The sequence below is a fragment of the Gopherus flavomarginatus genome, chromosome 7, assembly GCF_025201925.1.
Source record: "Gopherus flavomarginatus isolate rGopFla2 chromosome 7, rGopFla2.mat.asm, whole genome shotgun sequence".
Taxonomy (NCBI): domain Eukaryota; kingdom Metazoa; phylum Chordata; order Testudines; family Testudinidae; genus Gopherus; species Gopherus flavomarginatus.
Window position 1 is genome coordinate 87583097 of NC_066623.1, and position 22914 is coordinate 87606010.

Sequence of the window (22914 nt, forward strand, 5' to 3'; positions counted from 1 at the left end):
CGGTCAGTGCTGTGACAGTGTGAGTGTGGGGGAAATGTGTTGAGCCACAGGACCACTGCACAAATGGTTCTTAGCTTCCAGCAGAACTCTGTGATTTGGAGGCTGAAGCTGCAGAGCGTTCCATCAGGGATGGTTAAGATTGCCAATTTGCCAGCCCTTTAGGATTATCCTGGAGTCTCCAGGAATTAAAGATTATGTAATCTGAGAAACCTCCAGGAATACATCCAATCAAAATTGGCAACCCTAGGAATGGTGGGGGTGCAAGAACAAACATTGCCTCTACAGCCTAGGGTTCTACGGGAAACTCTGCAAAGGGAACCTCAGGGAGTTTTCATCCCTTCCTAGGCCCCCACCCCCAGCTGCTTCCACAGGAGGGGGCGGTTTTCTCAGTAGCTAACATCTCTGGACAGTAGCTGTGGAGTGAGAGCTCATTTGACATTGTACAAACATTTATAAAGAAGCTAATTCAAACTTAATCTCTGATGTGCAGCAGCCATAAACTGGCTGTATATCTTCTTCAAGGCCAAGCTGCCTCATGGGCCGTCTCTCCTCCCTGTGTGTGCGAGTGGGCACAAACCACTTCTAAGTTCTGTTGATGAGCAACTCTTCTGCACTTCAGCTCAGAAAAGTCAAGTGTGGTCCCCTTCTTAGTTTATAGGAAAAAAAACAGAAACCTTTTTGAAATTTTCTTGGCCTCTCAGGTGTTTACACTGTGCAGTGTTAGTCTGGCTTATTAGCACCCCTTCAGTATCTTTTCTAAGCCACTGACAGGTTACAATGTTATCTTGCTTAGAAAAACTGCTGGTATTGGCTATGGAGCCCTGATAAATTGTGATCCCTGTCTGTGAACAGAAAACATTCTAAGTTTTGCCTTAGAGAGAGATGATTTCCTGAGGCCTTGTGCATTTATGAACTTTATTTAATCTTGCAGATTCATTTGTTTAATACAGAAAAGTGCTCTTAGATGACTGAATTATATCATCCAAAGGGACTGATACCTACTCTTCTGTATGACAAGGATGATCTGACTTATTATTTAAGTCTGGAAATTCAGAGACAAGAGCTTGAAAGTTGTACCTTCCTATCTTTCTCTTCTTTTAAAGCAATGAAGGCCTCTTTGGATTTGTGTCTTGATTCACAATTTGTTACTGCAGCTTAGGTTTTCTTCTATCATCACAGCCTGAACATTTTCCCCAAGAGCTAATAGTTTGAGGACTAAGCCTGCTAGGCCAGGGCAGAAAATACTTAGACTGGTATGCTGGGTCTACAAAGCCAGTCCCTACAAAAGTAGAACTGCTGTGTGCTGTTGATTGGGGCTATATTTAATTGTAACACTCCATCAAGCAACTTCCTGCTGAATGTACTTTTAAAATGCAGTTTACTACCTGTCTCTTGCTTTTGTCAGACTTTCTTTCCCTTCCTGGCTTCACTCAGTATCCAAGATTATGGTGTATCTTTCCCTGCACTGTTTTCGGTGTCTCTTGTTCCTTCTTTCTTTTTCACTCTACCTCTTCTATGCTCACCCTAGGGTATGTTTTCTTTCTCTTCTCCTATATTTTTCTATCCTTCCTTCTCCCATCTCTTCCTATGAAATCGCTCTCCTTCTCCGTTTTCTACATCTCTTTTTAAACTAATCCTCTCAATTTCTCCCTCCCACATCCATCCACTCATTGCTCACTATGATGGGATCCCCTGGAAGGCACCTGGGACTGTGCCCCCTGAACTCGCTCACACTGCCTTGCTAGTGACCAGTGGCAAACCCCTCCAGGCGCTGTGATCACTCAGCACAACTGCATCTGGAGCCCCCCCACACAGCTGGATTGCATGAATGCTCCCTGGCCCACTTTCTGCTGCAAACTCTTCCTACCTGAAGCTGGAATCTCTGTTTGTCATATCATGTTAATAATATCCTCAGCAGCCCTTTGTCATGTCACAAGCAGAAGTCCTACCCACTCTGCAACGTGGTGTGAGTCAAAGCAGAAGTCTTAAGTCAAAGACACTGTTTTATGAAAAATCAAGTTTTTGGTGTCATTTGCATTCAATTTATTGACTTCAAAAAGAGCAGAATTAGGCCCTTTATTTATAAAGGGCCAGCTTGTGACTAGCTCCAACTCAGGTGCCCAGGGAAAGAAGAATACACAGAGCTCCTATCACATGGCCCATGCATGAGTCCATCACAGTTACAGTCCCCGTACTTGGGTGAGTGGCAGAATGTGCACCCTAGGGTCACTGAGGGAGCAAATATTATAGAAAAGAAGAAGGGGGAAGAGCTAGATGGGGGCTCTGTCTGACCACTCCGTGCACTGCCAGACCAGAGGGGAGCATGTTTCCCCTTCCTAAGACTCCTTACTGCTGAGTGGGAGGTTGCAAAAGGTTGTGGGTTTTTTGCATTATTCTTACAAGAAGAAGGAATAGTCAGAATATTCTATATTGTGAGGAAAGTGCATTTTAATTCAGGGCTTCTCAACTCAGCCAAAGCTGAAAGGATTTTGCTTAATCTTTCAAAACCAACAAAATCTTCATTCTCAAGCAAAGATAAAGCATGTAAAATATAGCCCAACACATGAAACGTTACAAGCATGTAAAACGGGATTGTGGGTGAGACCCTGAACCACAGAAGTTAATGGTAGCCAGACCGGGCCAATAATTTCAAACTGTTTTGAAACCCTCACTACATGACTTGCTAATAGAGATTGCTATAATAATATTTAGTCATTTATATCTTTGATATGCTATCCAAATTGTAACTAAAGGTCTAATTCTGCTCACAGGCACCAGATTTGTATGATTTTTGGTGGTGCCCAGAATGGGTCCAAGCAGAGCCACCCATCCATAGGATGGACCGGGGCAGCTGCCCTGGGCCCTGCGCTTTGGGGGGCCCCATGCTTCAGGGGGACATGGGGTCCAGGGCTGCCAGGAGGGTTAGTGGGAGGCCTGGCACTGGCAACAGCAAGCGACCCGGTGTCACTCGAGGGAGGGGTCAGGAATTTAGGGGTAGTGCTGGAATCTGGGCAGGAAGAGGCAGGGTGGGGGCGGAGCAGGGGTGAGAAGAGGCAGGGGCTTGGGAAAGGGGTGATGTGGGGGGGGAGTAGGGGCTGGAAGAGGCAGGGCAGGGTGGGCTGGGGACAAATTGCTCACTACTGCCGGCCGCTAACCCCGGGCTGCCCTGGACACCGCATCCTCCTGAAGCACAGGGCCCCCCGAAGCACAGGGCATAGGGTGGTTGCCTCGGTCCGTCCTATGGACAGGACGGCTCTGAAAATATAAGCCCAAACATTGGTGGAGCTGGGCCTACGTTCCTGAATATTGGTGGAGCACAGGCATCACGGGCCCATATAACTCACTGCCTATGATTTTCTGCTACCACTGCCAGGCACAGTGCTTACTACTTATTAGGATCAACGGGACTACTGGTTAATTATCAGCTAGTATTAAATCTTCTATTTCTGAGTAAGATTATAAAGTGGCAAGATGAATAACATGATTAGAAGTGTCCCAGATACACCAAAACGCTATCACAATTGGTTTCCAGGTTTGCAGTCTCAGCAGAGAGGCCAGTGATTGAATAGCTCTGGAAACCAAACAGCCATCTCATCTCTAGAGGAGCTACCTCCAGGACTGCATCTGGTCTGTAGTGACAAAGAGGAATTCAGCCTTTAGTGTGGCACCTTCCATTAGCACTAAAAGAACCAAAATGTGTTACATAAACTCTGTATTTCTAGCAAAAATACCCAGCAGAATATTCCCCCATGCATGTGTGTGCTGTATATACAAATGAGTCACTTTGTGGGCAGCGTCACTTTATTAGAGTATTGTTTGCTGTAGTAATCCCCTGCTATGACATGTTTGGCTTTTTGTGTTGAAGTTAACATTATAATTGCTTCATTTCTTAAAATAGTTTGTCTTTTAAATTTTTGTGGGTTAGGAGTTTGTGTCTTAGGGTTTTTTTTAGGGTTTGGTCATGGTTTTATTTTTAATTATTAAAGCCCACGTTTTCAAAAGAGTTCACTAATTGTGAGTACCTCCATATTTGGGTGCCCAACTTAGGATACCAATGGCCTGATGTTCAGAGGTGCTGGGAACCACGGCTCTCAACTTTAACTGGAATTCTGGGTGCTCATCATCTTTGAAAGTCAGGCCTGAGATATTTCAAATTAGGCATCCAGGAAATGAAGGGACCCAAAATTACAGGCCACTTTTGAAAACGTGGGCTTGTTTCTCTAGCTCTGTTTCCAAGTGACTGTTGATTCTGCTGCTGTCTCTGAAGGCATGCACATTATATAACTGATCATTTAAAAGTAATGAACAAGAGATTAAAAAGAAACTAGTGATTTTTGGGCCTTTCCATTTTTGAGTGGACAACCTGACATCTTAAAGGGGTCTGATTTTCAGAAATTAAAAAGCCTCTGCCCTCTGAAATACAGCCCCTTTAAGATATCCCAAAAACTGAGGCACTCCAAATCACCAATCATTTTGAAACTTTTGGCTTGAATGCTACCCTGGAAACACATGGAGTATGGTAGAGACAGGAGTAGAACCTAGCTCTAAGAACCCACTCTCTACAAAACTGCTCCTTTTAAAGTGTCCAAAGTTTGATACCTAAAAATTGAGGTACCAAAAATCATTCACTTTTGAAAATCTTGGCTATTGGTTCCATAATATGACTATATAATGTACATATTTATAAGATGGGTAGGTATTGATTTTTATATTTTAATTTAAAAAACCTTCTGAAACATATGATTGTATATTTTTCTTACAAAAAACATTAAAAAATAGAATCAATGACAAATATATCTCCCTGCTCAACCCACTAGCTAATGGCCTATTCACCTTTAATAATGTTTTACCACCCTTTTGAGGAAAGCCTGGTAAAACATGTAACTCTTCCAGCTTAAAGTGAACATTGACAAACCTTGCCTGTGTCAGACCAAGGACGGAGGTGAGTTCTTGCTGAAGGTGTAAAAAGAATTTTCACTGATGGACTACATGGTTTCTCTTTATAACTGCACATTCTGGGATTTGCTGGCTAATAAAACCTTCTGAAAAGTTGCCTTATGAAATAGGTTTTTTTAAAGGCATTCTCATTATTAGGATATTTTCCTTCACCGTTTGTTCAGAATTAAAAACATTGCAGGTGACACTGGCTTCTAAAAATCTCTGGGTTCCTTTTGTTAAAATTCCATTGGCAAGACTCAGTCCTATGCACTCAATGTTACAAGTGTTCTGACAACTTTGCCAAAGGCTGCATTTCCTGCTGCCATGGAAATGGACAGGAGATCAGTGAAAGCTAGGTGATGGGTTTTAAAACCAAGTATATTAAAAAAAAAATCAGCTGCTTTAGGTAAAAATAGATGTCCAGTACTGTTATGTTCCCTGTGATATTATTTCGTAACCATGGCTTCTCCTCGGTCTTTGTACTCTCTATCTAATCTAATCATTTATAGTGAACTCATCACCTGGCATTGCTGTGGAGGATGGTTCCTTTTTATGTAGCTCCTGTAATGCTAAAGACAGAGAAGCACTGGTTTGGTGGTTTTGATATCTAAAAAGGCACATGGACACAACTGATCATTTTCTTTATTTAAACTGACATTCATAAAGGAATCTATTACTGCAGGCATTTTCTCTTAGGGATTTGCAGACAGCTTTTCCCAAATTTAATGCCATTCTAGGTTTGTCTGGTGAGTCATGTCCAATATATAGCTAGCAAGTTAATTATATTCTTCATCAGTGCCACTTAATTATGCTGTATTTAGACTTTGTCTGACTGAGTCCTAGATTTCCAGGTTTGCAGATGCTTGACTACAGCACCATAGTAACATCTTACTAATCAAATCATCAGAATTGTGCTGGTGAGGCAAATTATGTTCTGCAGATAAACCAGACTGTGAGAATTAATTAATGCATTAAAAAATAAAGCACTTGGTTGTGTTCATGGGATGAGATGCAAGGATGCAGATAAGCAAGAAGAATAGGTACTAATTGGAAGCTATCCGCTTCTCCACCATCTCTTTGCAAACCCATCTTCTATATTGACCTGTGATTTCTGGATAATAGTGCTCATATGCATTTCCTAACAGTTTATTAAATTTGGAATATCTAGAAAAGCTGTGCATGACATTACTTGCCCCTTCCCCAATAGCTGCGAAAGTGCACTGTAAACAAAATGATTTAGATTTTTGCACTTAATCTCAGGTATTGGGCAACAATATTGTACATGTGACACTGTTTTCTGATTGCTGTAACATCTTAGGGCCTGATCCTGAAAACACATGCATATGAGTAATAAGTGGCTCCACTCATATTGGCAGAATTCCTCATATATACAAGTGCTGGTCCTTAAACAGCGTCTGGAAATGTTTTAATGTGAACTGATGCTGTAAAATTGCAATGTGTAGATAACTGTTTGCCTTAATTCACAGACCACGCCACCCCCTGTGTGCGTTACACTATGCTCATTTTTAGTTGCCTTTCAGCAGTTTGATTTGCAGCTAAATGAGTCGTCTAGTTTACTTCCTTAAACAAGTCTTTTATAAGTCCTGTCATTTTAAACATCTCCCCCTCAGCCTGACTCATCTCCTTATGCAGCCTTATAGTGTTATTTGGAATTGTTTCTAGGTACATTCAACAGACAAATGATTCCTGCTACATTTGTTTAAAAAAATCTTTTTTTTTTTTGCCTTAGCATTTACAGAGAACAAGCTGAAACCGCCTTAGTACATGTAGATGGGGTCACAGGAAAAAAGATGGTTACTGCTCCTCTTGCTAAAGTTATTAGATATGCAGCCAAATTCAATAACTTACAGTGTTCCTCCAGGCTGCACTTGTGAGTCTCTACTCTGATTATACTGTCTCTTTCAGGTAGGTTATACAGGTACAGCATTGTGCTGCTTTCCTCTAATGCCTACTTTGCCATGCTTAGATGCCAAGTGTTAGATCACTGATGTGTAAGCAATTTCTGTATATCTTGCTGATTCCTACTAGACGTTTCGTATGGTTTTTGCACACAAGTGTTTCAGGATTAGAAAACAGAAAGCTGAGGCGCTACAAATTTTCATTTGGAAAATGGAGTTCAAATTCTTATTTACATCAGTAACTCTTGATGTAACGAATAAAGCCCCACTCATTCCAGGTCCCTTTTCACAAGCAGCATAAAACCACAACACACTTTCAGTCTCTGCTCAGGGCCGGCTCTAGGTTTATTGCACCCCAAGCAAAAAATTTGCCATCCCAAGGTCCAAAAGAACAACTCCCAAGAACAAAAAAAATATAAAAAAGTGCTGCCCCTGAATTGTGCTGCCTCAAGGACGTGCTTGCTTTGCTGGTGCCTAGAGCCAGTCCTGCTCTGCTCAAGAGAGGTTCAGAACTGGAATATAAAGGGACCGACTGTAGGTCAAGAATGAAATTCATTAGCAGAGTTATGGGACACGCACAACACCTACCTGCACTCTGAATGGTTTGAAACCATTTCATGAGTTTACAGATTCAGGGCCAAATTGAAGTCAGTGCTAAAACTGCCACTGACTTCAACAAGAGAAGGATTTGGCACTTAGAGAAAACAATATTAAGCATAATGATATGCTATAAATACTTTGTTATGAATGTGAAATATAAATAACACATATATTATGTATATACTCGTTTATAAGCTGGATATTACTGGTAAAAAAGTGATGCATCAAAGAGTGGGGTTGGCTTATAAACGGGGGTCTACACCAAAATTTGATGATTTTAAACTCTATGGAATCATTGAACTGAATATCTAATACATTGTTGTTTTGTTTACCTGGAGCATCTGCAGGCATGGAGCCCCTCAGCTCCCTGTGGCAGCGGTTCGCCGTTCCCAGCCAATGGGAACTGTGGGAAGTGGTGATTTTTCACACTTGCTGTCTGGTCACCCTACCTTCTGGTATACACACAAAATGACTGGGGAAACAGCATCTTAGAGGGTAGAAGAGCTCTAATAATCTTCACAGAACCTGAAGAAATCTTTCCACCCTCTAGTATGCCTGTTCAGGTTATCTACAAAAATTTGACTTATCCAAATATTTAAAAGTAGAGGCCCAAAGATCTAACTCACATAGATTTGAGTTCAAGATTTAAAAACATTTCTCATTCACTAATCCTCTTGGTTGACTGGCAGATGTGTAATTAATGTGAAGAAATGCAACTCAAAACTATTTTTATTCCATGCCCGATTTACCAGATAAGTCTTTAAAACATTAAGTTCATAGGGAGTGTTTGAGAGAAAGTTAGTTCATGTCCCTTCCTGCTAAATCTATGTAGTATCATTTGCTTGTCTATTTTTCCTGAAATTTCTCATAGCTCCTATAGAACTGAGACTGTTACAGCTGCCTTTTTCTCTATCAAACCAAATTTGAAATCTAATAAATATAGTAGAGGATAGAAACAAATGATCAATTTGTATGGGTTGCTAGAGAAAGTACACCTGATCTGATTTCTTTTAAATTGGTTTCTGTTCTCCAGTTCAGCAATGGTGACGGTGCAGCAAGCAATCAGTGTCATTCTTCTCTTATTGAGGACCAGCAGCTGCCACAATAGTTTATCGATGTACATAGGGAGCTAAAATCATTAATCTGTTTGTGAATACAAACTCTAGTTGCAGACTTTAAGGGCAGGACTGACATTTTGGAGGTCAAACACAGCTTAACGTTAAAGATCAAATCTGCTTTTTTTTTTTTAAATTACATTTTGATTAGGTATGAACTGTGGGTTCACTATATGCTGCATATTGAGGAATCACAGAGCAACCCATTTCAATTGCATGTTAAAGGTTTCCAAGGAGTAATAGCAATCAAAACAGTAGTTTCATCAGTTTACAAGCCAGCAAACAGTTCTTCAGCACAGTTACCTGCAGACTGATCAATCATAGCTGCAAATTACAATGCTAATTGCAACATTGTATAACATTTTGACTATTTTCACACACTTCTAGCTAACAGGAACACAACAGGGATCTTAGACCAGGGATTCTCAAACTGGGGGTGAGGACCTCTCAGGGGGTCATGAAGTTATTACGTGGGGATTAGCGAGCTGTCAGCCTCCACCCCAAACCCTGCTTCACCTCCAGCATTTATAATAGTGTTAAATATTTTAAAAAGTGTTTTTAATTTATAAGGGAGGTCGTACTCAGAGGCTTGTTGTGTGAAAGGGGGCACCAGTACAAAAGTTTGAGAACCTCTGTCTTAGATCATACCGATTTATGCCAGGGATGACTCTGCATTCACTGTAATCTAATTAATTAATCTGAAATAGACTCAAAGATAATTAACCTTTTAGTTGCGGGATTAACATACCACTGTATAAGGTATATATCTAAAATTAAAGGAAAATGAATCATTCCATAGCATAGCATGTGTTTTATGCTTTTATCTCAGGATCTCAAAGGCATTTCCAAGCATTAATTAGTTTAATCTCACAAAAGCCTGGCCTAAGCTGCTAAACAACTGGACGTTTGCCTGGTGGACCAGTCCCCACAGTGATCACTTGTTCCCTTCCCTCCACCAAGCTTGCACATGAACTGCACTGGCAGCATCTCTCTTCCTCTTCCTTAGGTAAGGCTAACGTGTGAAGTAGGCCTCACATCATACCTGCCTAACTTCAGGCTTGTGATACAAGATCCAGGCATTTGAGAGATTTCTAGGAGTTGGACAATAACCTCCAAAATCTTGGGCCATTCAGTTGCATTGCAGCGTGGGGCTGCAGGTGATGAAACTGCAAGAGATGCAAGCATAAAAGTGACCTTGAATAGATTAGAGAGATGAATCCTGTTTCAGCAGGCTGCAGGGAGAATAGTTCTGGTAGGATTTTGCATGGATTGGCTTCCTGAGTCTCCCATTCTGACTCACACTGTAAAGTGCTCTTCTATTTATATGCATTTTACAGACAGGAAGGTGACTTTCAGCCAGTCTCAAGAAGGACACCCAAAAACTGAGGCAACCCATATTAGACACTAGAAAAGTTGGGCTGAGGTTTTGGGCAACAGTTTTTGCTGTAATTAATAAAAAGCACCGAAGCAGCTGCATGATCCCCAGCAATGCTAGATGCCTTGTTTAGGAAATAAATTGGCTCACAACACATGGAATTTTCAAGGGGAAATCTATTTTTTTTCTGAAGAAGAATTGATCAAGGAAAGGTCAGAAATAGTGTGGGTGACTGACATCTTTCCTATGAGAAGAAACCAGAATCAAATGTAATTTTACTGTAAATTGCTTGGGAATTAATGTTTTGAATGACAGTAACTGACCACTGGATGCCACTGTTGTTCTACTGAAATAGGCTGCCAGCTGTCATCTTTTTCTGGTTTGTTTGCAAGGATCTCCTCAAAGGCAGAAGTGTGACTAGAGAAGAATAGAGATCTTCACTATAAAATAAGACCTAAATCTGGAATTGTTTATGTTTTGCTTTACTTGAGTATTTGATGTTTTCCATCACAAGAAAGTCCTCTCACCAGGTAACAGAGCACCTGGGGGGAGGCTTTCCCTTCCAAGGCCCTGTGAGGATGACCCGGGCTTTTGGCTAAAAAACACTTGTTGTGAGTTGGAGAAAAGGGGAACGATCCGTAGCAGCTGCCTGTGTTTCAGTAGGCGTTGCCATCCCGGATGAGCCCCCAAATTGTTGGAGAAAAACTTAGTTTTTACTTATTTGTTTGGGTACAGCAAAGTTAGATACTTTATTTTGTTTAGCAGCTACAGCAGGCAGGGCCAGCGCTTCCACTTAGGCGACCTAGGCGGTCACCTAGGGCACCAGGATTTGGGAGGGCAGCAGACCGCTCCGGTGGACCTCCCGCAGGTGTGCCTGGGGAGGGTCTGCTGGTCCCGCGGCTCCGGTGGAGCATCCGCAGGCATGCCTGCTGCAGGTCCACCGAAGCCGCGGAACCAGTGGACCGTCTGCAGGAACGCCTGCAGGAGGTCCACCAGAGCCGCGGGACTGGCGAGCCGGCCCTGCACCTAGGGCACCAAAAACCCTCGTGCCGCTCCTGACAGCAGGGAGAGAGTGCACTAGGACATAGGGTCTTCTTTTTTTTTAAGACAGGTTTTTTAACAGGTAAACAATTACAGCAGCATTTATATTTTTGTTATAGACAATAATAAGCAACAGCTGCATTTTATTTATACATAGGTTATTTTGATATTTTATTTTTTTTACTTGAGATTTTAGTTTACATTTTGTATTATTTACACATTATTTACATAAGGTTGAAACAACTTTTTACAGTTTTTTTTACTTGCCTTACACAATTTTTGCTTTTACAAATCTTGCGTTATTAAGGTTACAGTTAGCCTAACTCTTGCTAACAAAGACTGTCACGCATTAAGATTCCCTACAAATTCCTGTCAGTTCTTTCTCTACTTCCACATGTGTCTTCCTCTTCATCCAACCAAAGCCAATGCTGGGTAGGGCTTGTCCACAAAAATGTGAGGTGCTTTCTATAGTATTCTCAGGTCCTGCTGGACCTGTGTGAAGGACCATAAACTGTATTCCAGTTCAGCTCCTTCCTTACCTTGGACCAAACTCCTCCCACTTCCACTTATCCACAATATTCCCCCCATCTTCTATTTGTGACTCCACCCCTCCAGCATGTGGCAATCCCATCTCACCTGCCTTTCAAGCTTCATCACCTCTAATGAGGCCTCTGTACAAATGAGAAAGCTAATACTGTAGGTGGTCAAAGCTCAATTTACTTTCCAATTTGGGAATGAGGGCAACTGGGGATTTTTATTTTTTTGGTAAATTGCTTTGTGTCCCTGTGAGATCTGCTGGGAACACAATTGAAATATATACTTTTATGTTATGATTAATATTCCGATACGGAAATGTGAGGTAATACCTTGCATTCCTGAAAGCAGGCTAGTAAAAACAGCTGGTTCAAGAAAACCTGTGAGGGGTGAATAAAATAAAAATGAAGTAAGACTAAAAGATTGCACTAATGGCACACGGAATAGAATGCAACATGTTTAGAAGTAGATGGCATGTGTATAAAGAAAACTGGATGGTAGAGTGAAAGATACTCCCTCCCCAAAGGTGAATTTCTAAATCATTGCTGGAGAAGGGCAAACATTCACTGACTGTAACATGTTGGTATTATTTGCTGGCATCTCTGAATAGAAGAGAATGGCTTATTTCTTCCCCCAGCAAAGTAGAAATGATGCTACAGTTGCAGAGAGAGACTGATAATGCAACAAATGGAAGCTATCTATAGAAGATATCTGAATGCAGCACCTAGCAAAGGAAGAAGCATTTCATTTGAAGAGCTGAATTAGAATTAGCTTCTGGGCAAAATGGTCTTCCAAGCTGTGAACCACCTGTACCTGCAGTTAACTATTAATCTCCATTCTGTTCCTGTTGTAGAGAGATGCAGGCTATCCTGATTATGGATTTAAGTAGAGCTGAGAGCCTGTTTGCAGTAGCCATGTAACAGAGAAAGGAACTGTACAGCAGATAATTCACTGAAGCAATTTTTACCATTGGTGTTTTCATATTATTTTGGTTTCTAATCCTTTTACCATGTACTGTTTTTTATTAAATTAAAAAATAATAGTAAGTTTGAAAAATAGGGCCAGTTCATGCCATTTCAATGGACTCATTCCATTATGGAGCATGGACTGGCACTCTCCTTACAATCAACTAGGCAGAGTGTGTGGCTTTCTGAACCCACAGATGGCCCCAAATCTATAGGAAACTACAATGGACAAAGTGCAGCATTCATAGAGCCGACCAGTGCCTGTACGCTAATTGCAGGACTGTTGAACTCCACTAATGCATTGGCATGGCAGTTCTGACTGCTCTCTCAGGAGCAATGACCAGCAACAGCTGTCCTAGCTGCACCCTCATGAGGAACTTGCAGTTGCAGAGAAGTGGGTGTTAGTATTATGTTTCACTTGAAATAGTGTCACAAGTTTCAAGGAGAATGCTACAGAGCATGGTCTGGGCTTGTCCCTGCCCCCTCCTCACCATCATGGAGCCTCAAACTTACTACTGGAGTGGGAAGAAGAAAAGACTCTTAGGCTCATCCTCCAATTCCTTTCATACAAGTGGGCTTTTATTATTTTTTTTCTTCCAGAAATTCTAAAGTTTCTTCATGAGATTTTTCAGATGGCATGATGTAGCCTGATACTGGGTCTTCCAGCTCATTACTGAATAGAGGTAAGCAGAGGAGGCTTACAGTAGTAATGTTACAGAATATTTCTATCTGTTTATGTAATAGGTCATGAATTCCCATAACTCCCATTGACTTCAACGGGTATTTGGGTACTGTGTACTTCCCAAGATCAGGTTCAGTGATTGCATTTTTTATTATGATCAAAAAACAGGATTTTCCACTTAAACTTATGAGAGTTACAAATTATTTTATTTTTCTTGGTATTGTTTAATTACAAATTTAGGCCCCAGTTCTGCAAGCAGTTCCATGCAGCAGGACCATTGCATCATGAAGATCAGATTGTAGGATCAGGGCCTCAGTATCCAGACTGGCATAATTTTTAACTAAACATTCATAGTTTTCTCTCCAAAAATTATATAAAGGTCAGTCAGATCATTTGTGAGAGGTGAACAATATTTTTTCCATTTAGGCTTAATATGGCACACAGCCAGTATCTTAAACTATTTAAATATTTCTTAGGTATAGAGATTTTAATCCCTAATTATGTCTTGTGCTATAAAAATAGATAAGGGATAATAATTAACAGCTCTGTCCTTCCTCCAACAATGGGAAATTGACTGATGCTATGTTTACACTGCCGAGCCTATGCTGGTATAGCTATACCGACAGCGCTCCCTGGTACAGATACTGCGTACACAGACTTGAGGATCTTTTCTGCCAGTGTAAGAATGCCCCCTCCCTGAATTATATTCACTTATGCTGACATAAGCTCTCTTCTGTCGACATAGCTGCAACGCACTGGGATTTAGTTGGCATAGCTGTGTCACTAGTGGTGTTTTTTTCACATCCCTGACTGACGTAGCTAGCCCGGAATAAGTATTAAGAGTACACCAACCTGAAAAAGTGAGGCCTAATGCTTGACCCAATGGAATTTTTGTTTGCCTGACTGCAGTGCAATAACTTTTGAAAACCGCATCCAATCAATTCCACAATGTCAGAAAACATGGTGATAAAGTTGCCCATCCCTTTTTAAAAAAAAAAAAAGTCCTGCTAGGGTATTTGTTTCCATGCACTCTTGTGGCAGTGAATTCCATAAATTAGCTATAGACTACATATTGTTTTTCAATTAATTTATCACAAATTCTCATTGTTATTTTTTATTATTCGTATTACCATAGTGCCCCAGTCATGGACTAAGTTCTAGCACTGTTCTAGGTGCTGTACATACTGTGTGAGTATGCAGAGACAAAGGAATAACTTCTGTCTGGGACTAAAGGCAAGCAAGCCTGTCCTTCACTGAAAACAGGTCTATTGTAAATACTTATTCCAAACTAAAATTCCTAATAGCACATAGATAGCTTGCAAGTGTAGCTGGGAGAAGCATATGATCCAGATGTTACCATAATCACAAAGTATAGTCTTGATTCTGCGAGCACGTGTGCATAACTATAATCTTTGAGCAACCTGTTTGCAGAACTACGGCTCTGATAAGTATTCACCATAAAAATTGTTTTGCTAAGACATGTTTTTAAAGATCTACATATTTGTCTCCCGACAATTTTTTATTTTTGGCAACAGTTTAGCTCGTTATCAAATACTGTGAAACCTTTCTTAAACTACTACTCAAGGGATCTGCAAAAATCGATTGCTTATTCATACTTGTCTTTCTAACTAAAGATTGAACACTAGAAATGTTGGTGATATTCTAAATATGTGTGAGGAAATGAGGTGATTCTTCATGCAGGTTTCAATATCAGTTCCAAATACTGGACGTATTCTGACCAGCAAAGGAAAATTAGTTATAGTGAATTCCTAAAACTGTCTGAATCTTAAAGCATTTTAAAGAGATCTTTGTAGTTTCTGCAATGCACGTGAAGAATAAAGAAGGCATGTAGGTTCTCTTTTGGAGAAGGAATTTATCCTGCAGGTCCTGGCAAAAACCCACTTATTTATATATTGTCTTGTCTCATTTTTTAAATATATTTTAATATGGTAAATGACTCATGAGACTATTAAAATAGTCATTTGAATCTGGCATTTTCCCAAAAAGTCTCTTTTGGGGCTGCAGTGTGTTTCTAGTGCCTTTCTTAACTAACACAACAATGTAAACTTGAACTTCATTCAACTTGTGTGTATAATATTAGAGATGTGCATTAGTATTTGCACGACTGAGGCCTAAAATGGAATCACAGATATAATTTTATCTCTCAAATGCTTTAGTTGAGGGCACCCTTAGGTGTAAAAGGGATTCTTAGTTGATTAGGTATTCTTAGCTATATACTCACTCCATTTCAGGCTATCCTTAAGTGGTCTGACATGAGGCATCTCTCTTGAGGTAGGCAACATTTCTATTTGCAGCTGAGAACACTTTAAAAACAGATGCACCAGCTGTGTTCACAGTGGATAGTTGCTGTTTATTTGCTCAGTGAGCTAGTCACAGGATGGCTTAGGTTAAGCTGACCCTGGGCTGAAGTAAAGTTGTCATATTGTTTTATTTTCCTTAGTATTATTCTGTGGGTGTCATGTAAAAAGGACTGTACTTTGGTGAACTCCTATTTTAAAATCTTCATGAGACTATGTAGTGTTTTTCCCAGTTGTTTTCTTAGTATGGTTGGTAACCTGGTAGTAACCATTGAGTGTCTTCCATCCTGATGCTTGCATAGTTGTTTTTACATTCAGGAAGTGATTCTATAGTAGGTTCCATCTGTATGAAGAATATCTATACATACATGCATACCCCCGAAGGTGGCATTTTAACTGTAAATAGTTACTACTGCCATCCTAGTGCAGGTTATGTGGAGAATGGTGGGAACCCATGCTGTGGAGTTAGAGGCACATTCCTCCTGGAATTGGATGCTTCAGAAGTATTAAGGCCTAATGATCAGGAATGGGAGTCAAGAGATCTGAGTTCAGTTCCTGGCTTGGGCAGGACTGCCTGTGGAACCTTTGAAAAATTCTTAAAACATTTGGTCCCTCAATTTCCCTATTTGTAAAATTGTGTTAATACAGTATTTTACAGGGTGGCTGTGAGAGTAATATTTGTAAAACTCTTTCTGATCCCTGGATGAAAAATGTTACAGACATGCAACGAATTACCATGTTTTCTGCCCACATTTTATATTCTAAATGGGAAGTGAGAAATACTAATTTAATCTTTCATGTCCCAACTTGTTATGCCCACAAGGATTTAGTGTTTTCCTGCATATACTGTAGATCTTTGAAACCCTTTAATAGTTACTAGCCTCATTACGTCTGTGCTGCTCCTAATGAGCCTAATCCTTCAATTCTACCACTTGTGAGTAGTGCTATTGATTTTTGATTAAGCTCGGACTTTAGTGGGATTTATTTAAAAACTGCAGAAGTGGGCCCTTAATGGCTGAAGGCATTGCAGTCAGGTAACATTTTGATATTCCTTCAAGATATTTAGGCCCCAGTCCTGCAATCAGTTCAGCACAGGCACCCTGTCTGTGGGGAGCTCATTTTACAGCTGGGGGCTTTAGTGTGCTGACTGAACTAGGAAACAGTAATTAAACATTGGTCACTTATCAGTGGAGAGCACAACTAGCAGGTGGTATTTTTAATTGCATAATTCAATACATAAATCATATGGATGTGGCCTTGTTGAACATGCTTATGTTCAGAAGCTCTAAAAAGGTTGTTGGACTTAAAAAAAAAATCCAGTAGCCTAGTGCAGAGGTTCTCAAACTGGACAGTAGGCAGAATGTATTGGGGGTGGAGGGGGAGGAGAAGCTTTAGGGAAAAAAGCTCACTGCACACATTCAGAGCTGGGTGGCCAGAGAACAGACACTTCTCCCCAGCTGCCCAGTTCTGAAGGCAGCAACAGAGAAGTAAGGGTGGCAATACCATATCATGCCACTCTTACTTCTCCACTGTTGCTGGCGGTGGTGCTGCCTTCAGAGCTGGGTGCTTGGCCAGCAGCCACCACTCTCTGTTCTGCCTTCAGAGTTGGGTGGCCGGTGAGCGGTGGCTGCTGGCCATGTGCTGGGGGGGGGGGAGGGAGAGGGAATAGGGGCTAAATTACTACAGATACAAAGAACGGGGGGCATGATCAAATAATTTTGAGAACCACTGTGGTCTTTTGCATGACATGATCAAACATTTTAATGAGCTTGTTCTGCCAGTCAACATGATTTATAAGGGAGAAGGATAAAACTAAACAAAATTTATTCATCTTGAAAGTGAGCATTTCTTGAATGTAAATGTGTAAGAACAAGAAGAGTCTTGACCCCCCTTATCTATATAACAGTTTAATACTATTTTAACGTAAGTTTTTTTTCAAGATGTACTGCCTCCTCCTCATTTCCTAAAAGATCAACAGTGTTCCTCACTTTTTAATATTTATTGTTAGATTTCTTAACCCTCTTTCTTACTCCATGATGTCAATGAAAATAGAGGGGAAACCCCCCCAAAACAACAACAAAGCTTTGAATGACTTTAATCATCATTTGTATCAACCTTTCTAATAACTTTGATTTATTTTAATTCTGATTTAACTCTACCAAGAAAGTCACAAGGTAATGGAGAAATCACAATGAATTAACCCAAGAACTTTTTGATGTACTACTGAATTATAAATAAAAGTCTCCAAATAATTCTTGCAGTTAGATACAAGCAAGTACAGAGAATTAAACTGTTGATGATTTTGTTCATCATACACAGATTAAATTCAGAGTTAGTATGCATTATGGGAAATGTATATGTTTACTTGCTAAAGGACAAGAAGTATCTGATGTGTTCCTCCAATGTATCCAATGACAACAGAAGTTTCCAAGGAGACAATCCCTTCCCCCTACAAATTCCTAAATATATCATCTCATTTCTTAATGACAAGAGGCTCAGAAGTATATTTTAATTGTTCTCAATGGGGTTTCGTGAAGACTGTCAAACTGATTTGATCCTTTATAAATTAATACAGTGTATGTATACATATTTTTCCATGAGATAATTATATTTTATCTCTATATATTTCCTGCCCAAGAGCTTCCCCAAAAGACTTCTGCTCCCTTCCTCAGTCTATTTAAAAGAAAAAAAAACCACATGATCCACAGCAAAGCGCTTGGGGAGCTCTCTTCTGAATAACATCCTTTAGGAACAGCTGCTAAGATCAAATAGACTACCAGAATTCAGCACCAGCATGTGTGGTATCTCTTAAAGATACAGGAGCATAATCCTCTCCAGTGCACAAAGTCAGTCATCCAACTTGCCACTGTCATTGATATAGGTACTCTGTACAATCCTGCTTTGGAGGAAGCTTGAATCAACCACATCTGCAGCAAATAAAGACTCTGCAGTATAAGTTTTTACAGTGCATCTGGTTCATTAAGGAATGATGGACAGGTTCCAAACAGCTTTTAAAAAGTGTACGTATGTTTTTTTTAAAGAACATCTATCACTAGGGTGAAAGGTATTCATAACTAAATTATAAGTATTTCTGCAATATCTACACAAAATCAGGGTTATGCTTTCTCCCTGGCAAGAATTAACTCCCATTTACTAACCCTGCAAAATTCTACTTGTCCACTTGCGTGGAGCAAATAACTGTTTTTCGACAAACAGGAAAAATATCTTGAGCTTTTCATCTTGAATGTAATGGGTAAACTTTATGTCCGGGGACTTCAATTTTCTTGACAATTTTGTAAGACTGATCTTGACCTTATCCATGGTTTTGCCATCCTCCAACATATATTTGGGTATGTTTTATTGAGCTAAAAAGGGAATCCAAACACTGTACATATAGTGGATCACAGATATGATAACATGTAGTACAGCAAAGAAGACTCACTTTCTTCAGGGAGTCCTTCCTTCCGACTGTGCAGAATGTTGTGCAGATTGCTGCTGAAAATGCTGGTGTATAAACAGCTGGTGTATAAAAGAAGCATGTTGCCGCCTTCTGCATTAGAAACACAGAAAAAGAACCAGTGTTTGACAAACAGAGAATAACCCCTACAGACTTGTAAAAGGACATTGTGAACAAAGAAGTATAAGCTACTCAGTGTTAATCGTTTCAATTTTATTTTATTCTGTTGCTTTCACATCTTTGATACCAAAGTTTTCCTAGTGGTATGATCAATCCTGTACACTGTATAGTAAGCCTATTTTTTCCTCTCAAAATTGACTCCTCCTGTACCCACCTCTTGTACATTAACTTTTGACTAATTGGTTAGACTCCTGCCCGTCAACCTATCCTGTTGTTTATTTATTTGATTTTGATTTTTTTGAGTCAGTGATTATTTGTGTTGGATCCTTTGACAGAAATACTTTCCCCAAAAGCCACTGAACACAGAAGATATAGTTTAAGGATAGAAGATTTAAATTGCCAAAGACAAAGAGTAACTAGAAATGAAGATGTCTGCCAAAAAAAAAAAAGGTGTATTAAAAAGAGAAAGAAAATGGTATGCTTCTCAACTAAACTAGTATCTAGTTTTGGTCACCACATCTTCAGAAAACCAGAGCAGAATCATGACAAATGCATCAAAGATAATTAGAGGCTATAACAGGATTTATGTAAAATGAAGTATAAAAATGAGGCTTATTCAACCTGGAAAGAGCGAAAGAGAAGGTAAATTAAGTATTTAAAATTATAAAGGGCATAGTAAAAACTGATTAGTTCCTCTTGTTTACTTTGCTCAAAAATATGAGGACAAGGAGACTTCAGATAAAGGTCAGCAAATTTAGTATAATAAACTAAGGTATTTCTTAATACACATGACCTGCAGAATTCAATGTTTAGATATCAAAATAATTATTTTACAAATACCTTTGATAGATTAATTAAGAGGTCCTTAAGTCAAATATGGTGGGCTGGGTTTTATAATTATCAGTAGCACTTTTAGATTTGCAAGCAATGACAACAAAGGTAACCAAAACGTGCATCAGGATACAAGATAATAAATGAAACCTGGAAGGAATGCCTTTCTCTGCTATATACAGCACTGCACAACTAGCAAGATAAATTTTAGGTACGTTACAGCTTCTTCTGACATATTAGGTATGGGTCCCAGTTAGAAGCAGCATACTAGACTAGCTGGACCAATGATCTAATTTGGGAATGCCTATGTTTTTATATCCCACTGCTAAAACAGCTCTTAAGAGACATGAGGATAGCTATCACTGTGTTATAGGAGGGTGCTAGGACTTTTGAGGACAGGATTAGAATTAAAAATGATCTTGACAAATTGAAGAATTGGTCTGAAATACATGATGAAATTCAATAAAGTGCAAAATACTTTACTTAGGAAAAATAAAATGCACTACTACACAATGCGGAATAACTGGGTAGGCGGTAGTACTGCTGATGAGAATTGGCAGGTTTAGTGGATCACAATCTGAATATGAGTAAAAAACACGTTAAAGCTGTGAAAAAGGCTAATATTCTTTTGTGGTGTATTAACAGGCGCAGGGCCGTCCTTAGGCATATGCAACATACACAGCTGCACAGGGCACCATGAAATTTGAGGCAACAAATTGCCCCAAATTTCATGGTGCCCTAGGCAGTTGCGTGCTGCATACGCAGCAGCACCAGCCCTATCCCTCACCTGGCCCTCACTGCAAGGGGCAGGGCCGCCCCAAGGTGATGTGGGACCCCAGACAACTGCTTCCTGCCACCGGTGAGTACAGAGAAAGAATTGCCCCCCACACTCACTGGTGGTGTGAAGCAGAGAGATGCAGCCCCAGCCCGCTCCGCTTGCCTTGCCCTGGCCCCAGCCATGTCGCTTGGGTTCGGGAAAGGACCGCCCCTGGCTCTCACCGGCGGTGGGAAGTGGAGCGCCGTGGCTGGGAGCTGGTGGAGTAGAGCGGGCTGAGGCCGGGCTGCTCCGCTTCCCATCGCTGCCGGTAAGTGGGTGTGGGGGTGTGGATCCCTTCCCCCGAGCAACATGGCTGGGACCGGGGTGAGGGAAGTGGATGGGCTGCTCCTGACCCCCCACTAATCCCCCAGGCCACTCTGGGCCCCCAAAGTGCCCCCCCACAGCTGCTGCCACCCAGACCGTGTGGGGGAGACCTGAGGCCTCACAGAGTTCTCCCCTCCCCCGCAGGGGGTTGTGTAGGGCACCCAAATGGCTAGGGATGGCCCTGAATAGGCGTGTCATATGTAAACATGAGCAGGGCTGCCCAGAGGTGGGGGCAAGTGGGGCAATTTGGCCCAGGCCCCGCAGGGGACCCCATGAGAATTCTCTGGCCCCAGCCCCGCATCCGCCTTCCCCCAACCCCCGGTGCTTCAGCGCGCCATGTCCAGGAGCGGCCCTGAACAGAGCTAAAGCGGCATGGCTCAGGCAGAGCCTGAGCTCCTCCCAGCTCGGAGCCCCGTGGTAAGGGGGCAGGGCCTGAGCTCCTCCCAGCTTGGAGCCCCGTGGTAAGGGGGCAGGGCCTGAGTGCCTCCCTGCTCAGAGCTGTGTGGTAAGGGGGCAGGGCTGCAAGCTCTGAGCTGACTGGTGGGAGCTTAGGCCCCGCTGGAGCCAGGCCGCTGCAGCGCTGTCCAGGGCCACTCCTGGACGAGCGCGGTGAGGCTCCGGGGGAGGGAGAGGCAGGGGTAAGCGGCATGGCAGGGGGCGGGGGGGTTGGATAAGGAGTAGGGAGTCCCGGGGACAGGGAGGGGGCAGAGGGTCTGGGGGGGCAGTCAGGGGACAGGGAAGGGGGGGTTGGATCGTGAGCATTCCGGGGGTCTGTTAGTACTCGGTGGGAGGAGGGGGGGTGTATAGGGGTCAGGGCAGTCAGGGGGATTGGTTGGGGAGTGGGTATTGGGAGGCAGTGAGGGGCCAAGGAGCAGGATGGGTCAAGGATTATGAGGGGAGCAGTCAGGGGGCAGAAAGTGGATGGCGGTCGGATAGGGGGCAGGGTCAGGCTGTTTGGGGAGGCACAGCCTTCCCTACCCTAAAGCTCATTCAGCAGTTTGAGGCAGCTATTTAATATAAAGAGCCAAGCTGTTATCTTTTCCATGGGGGAGGGATCACATGAGAAGAGCAATATCCTACACCATCTACCTCCTTCCCAATCCTACCAACTAATAAGTTTCCAAATACGTTAAGGGACATTATAAAGAGGACAGTGATCAATTGTTCTCTATGTCCACTAAAGGTAGGACAAGATCTAATCAGATTGATCTGCAGCAAGGGAGATTTAGGTTAGATGTTAGGAAAAACTGTAAGGATAGTTAAGCAGCCGGGGCACCATTTAGCCCCCCCTCCCCTGCTGAGTTTCATACAGGAGCATGTCCTAGCTCCAGGCAGAGCTCTTAACTGCCATGCAGTCTGATGAGTGTGCAATGAGAGCTCATCAGAGAGGGGCTGGTCTCAGCTTGTGCTCTGGGGGCAGGGAGTCAGCATTTTGTTTACAGAGGCAGAGTGATTACGATAAGAAAGTGCTGGTAATTAAATTAAAGATCTGGAAGTAAAGACAGAACCCAGGGGACTGGGAAGAAATACAGCTAAGTCCTCAGAGCCCAGGTTTCATTCAGAAAAGAGGGAGATGTGAGGGAAATAGGTGAAAAGGGGCCAAAACCCAAGGAAGGGCTAGCAGAGGAAAAACCCATGCTACCTGTGGTACTTACATGGCCCCATCACCTAGTATCTGAGCACCTCACAATGTCTAACTATTTCTCCTCACAGCCCCTCAGAAGTAGAGCAGTGCCGTTATCTCCAGTGTACAGATGGGGGCACTGAGGCACACGCTGACCATGAGCCAGATTTTCAAAGGTATCTAGGCAGCTAGTGGGATTTTGAAAAGTGCCTAGAAGATTAGGTGCTTTGTAAAACCCATTAGATGCCTAGCTG

The 22914-nt window shown here is 41.7% G+C and overlaps 1 protein-coding gene across 1 annotated transcript in view; it reads left to right on the top strand.

Annotated features, from left to right (window-relative positions):
- Positions 1-13012: 13012 nt before the first annotated feature.
- SSX2IP (SSX family member 2 interacting protein) overlaps positions 13013-22914 on the top strand; it is a 49970-nt gene continuing 40068 nt past the window's right edge. Inside the window, exon 1 of the mRNA XM_050962177.1 lies at positions 13013-13170. The gene's annotated coding sequence lies outside the window, so the exon portion shown is untranslated. The remainder of the gene's footprint in view (positions 13171-22914) is intronic.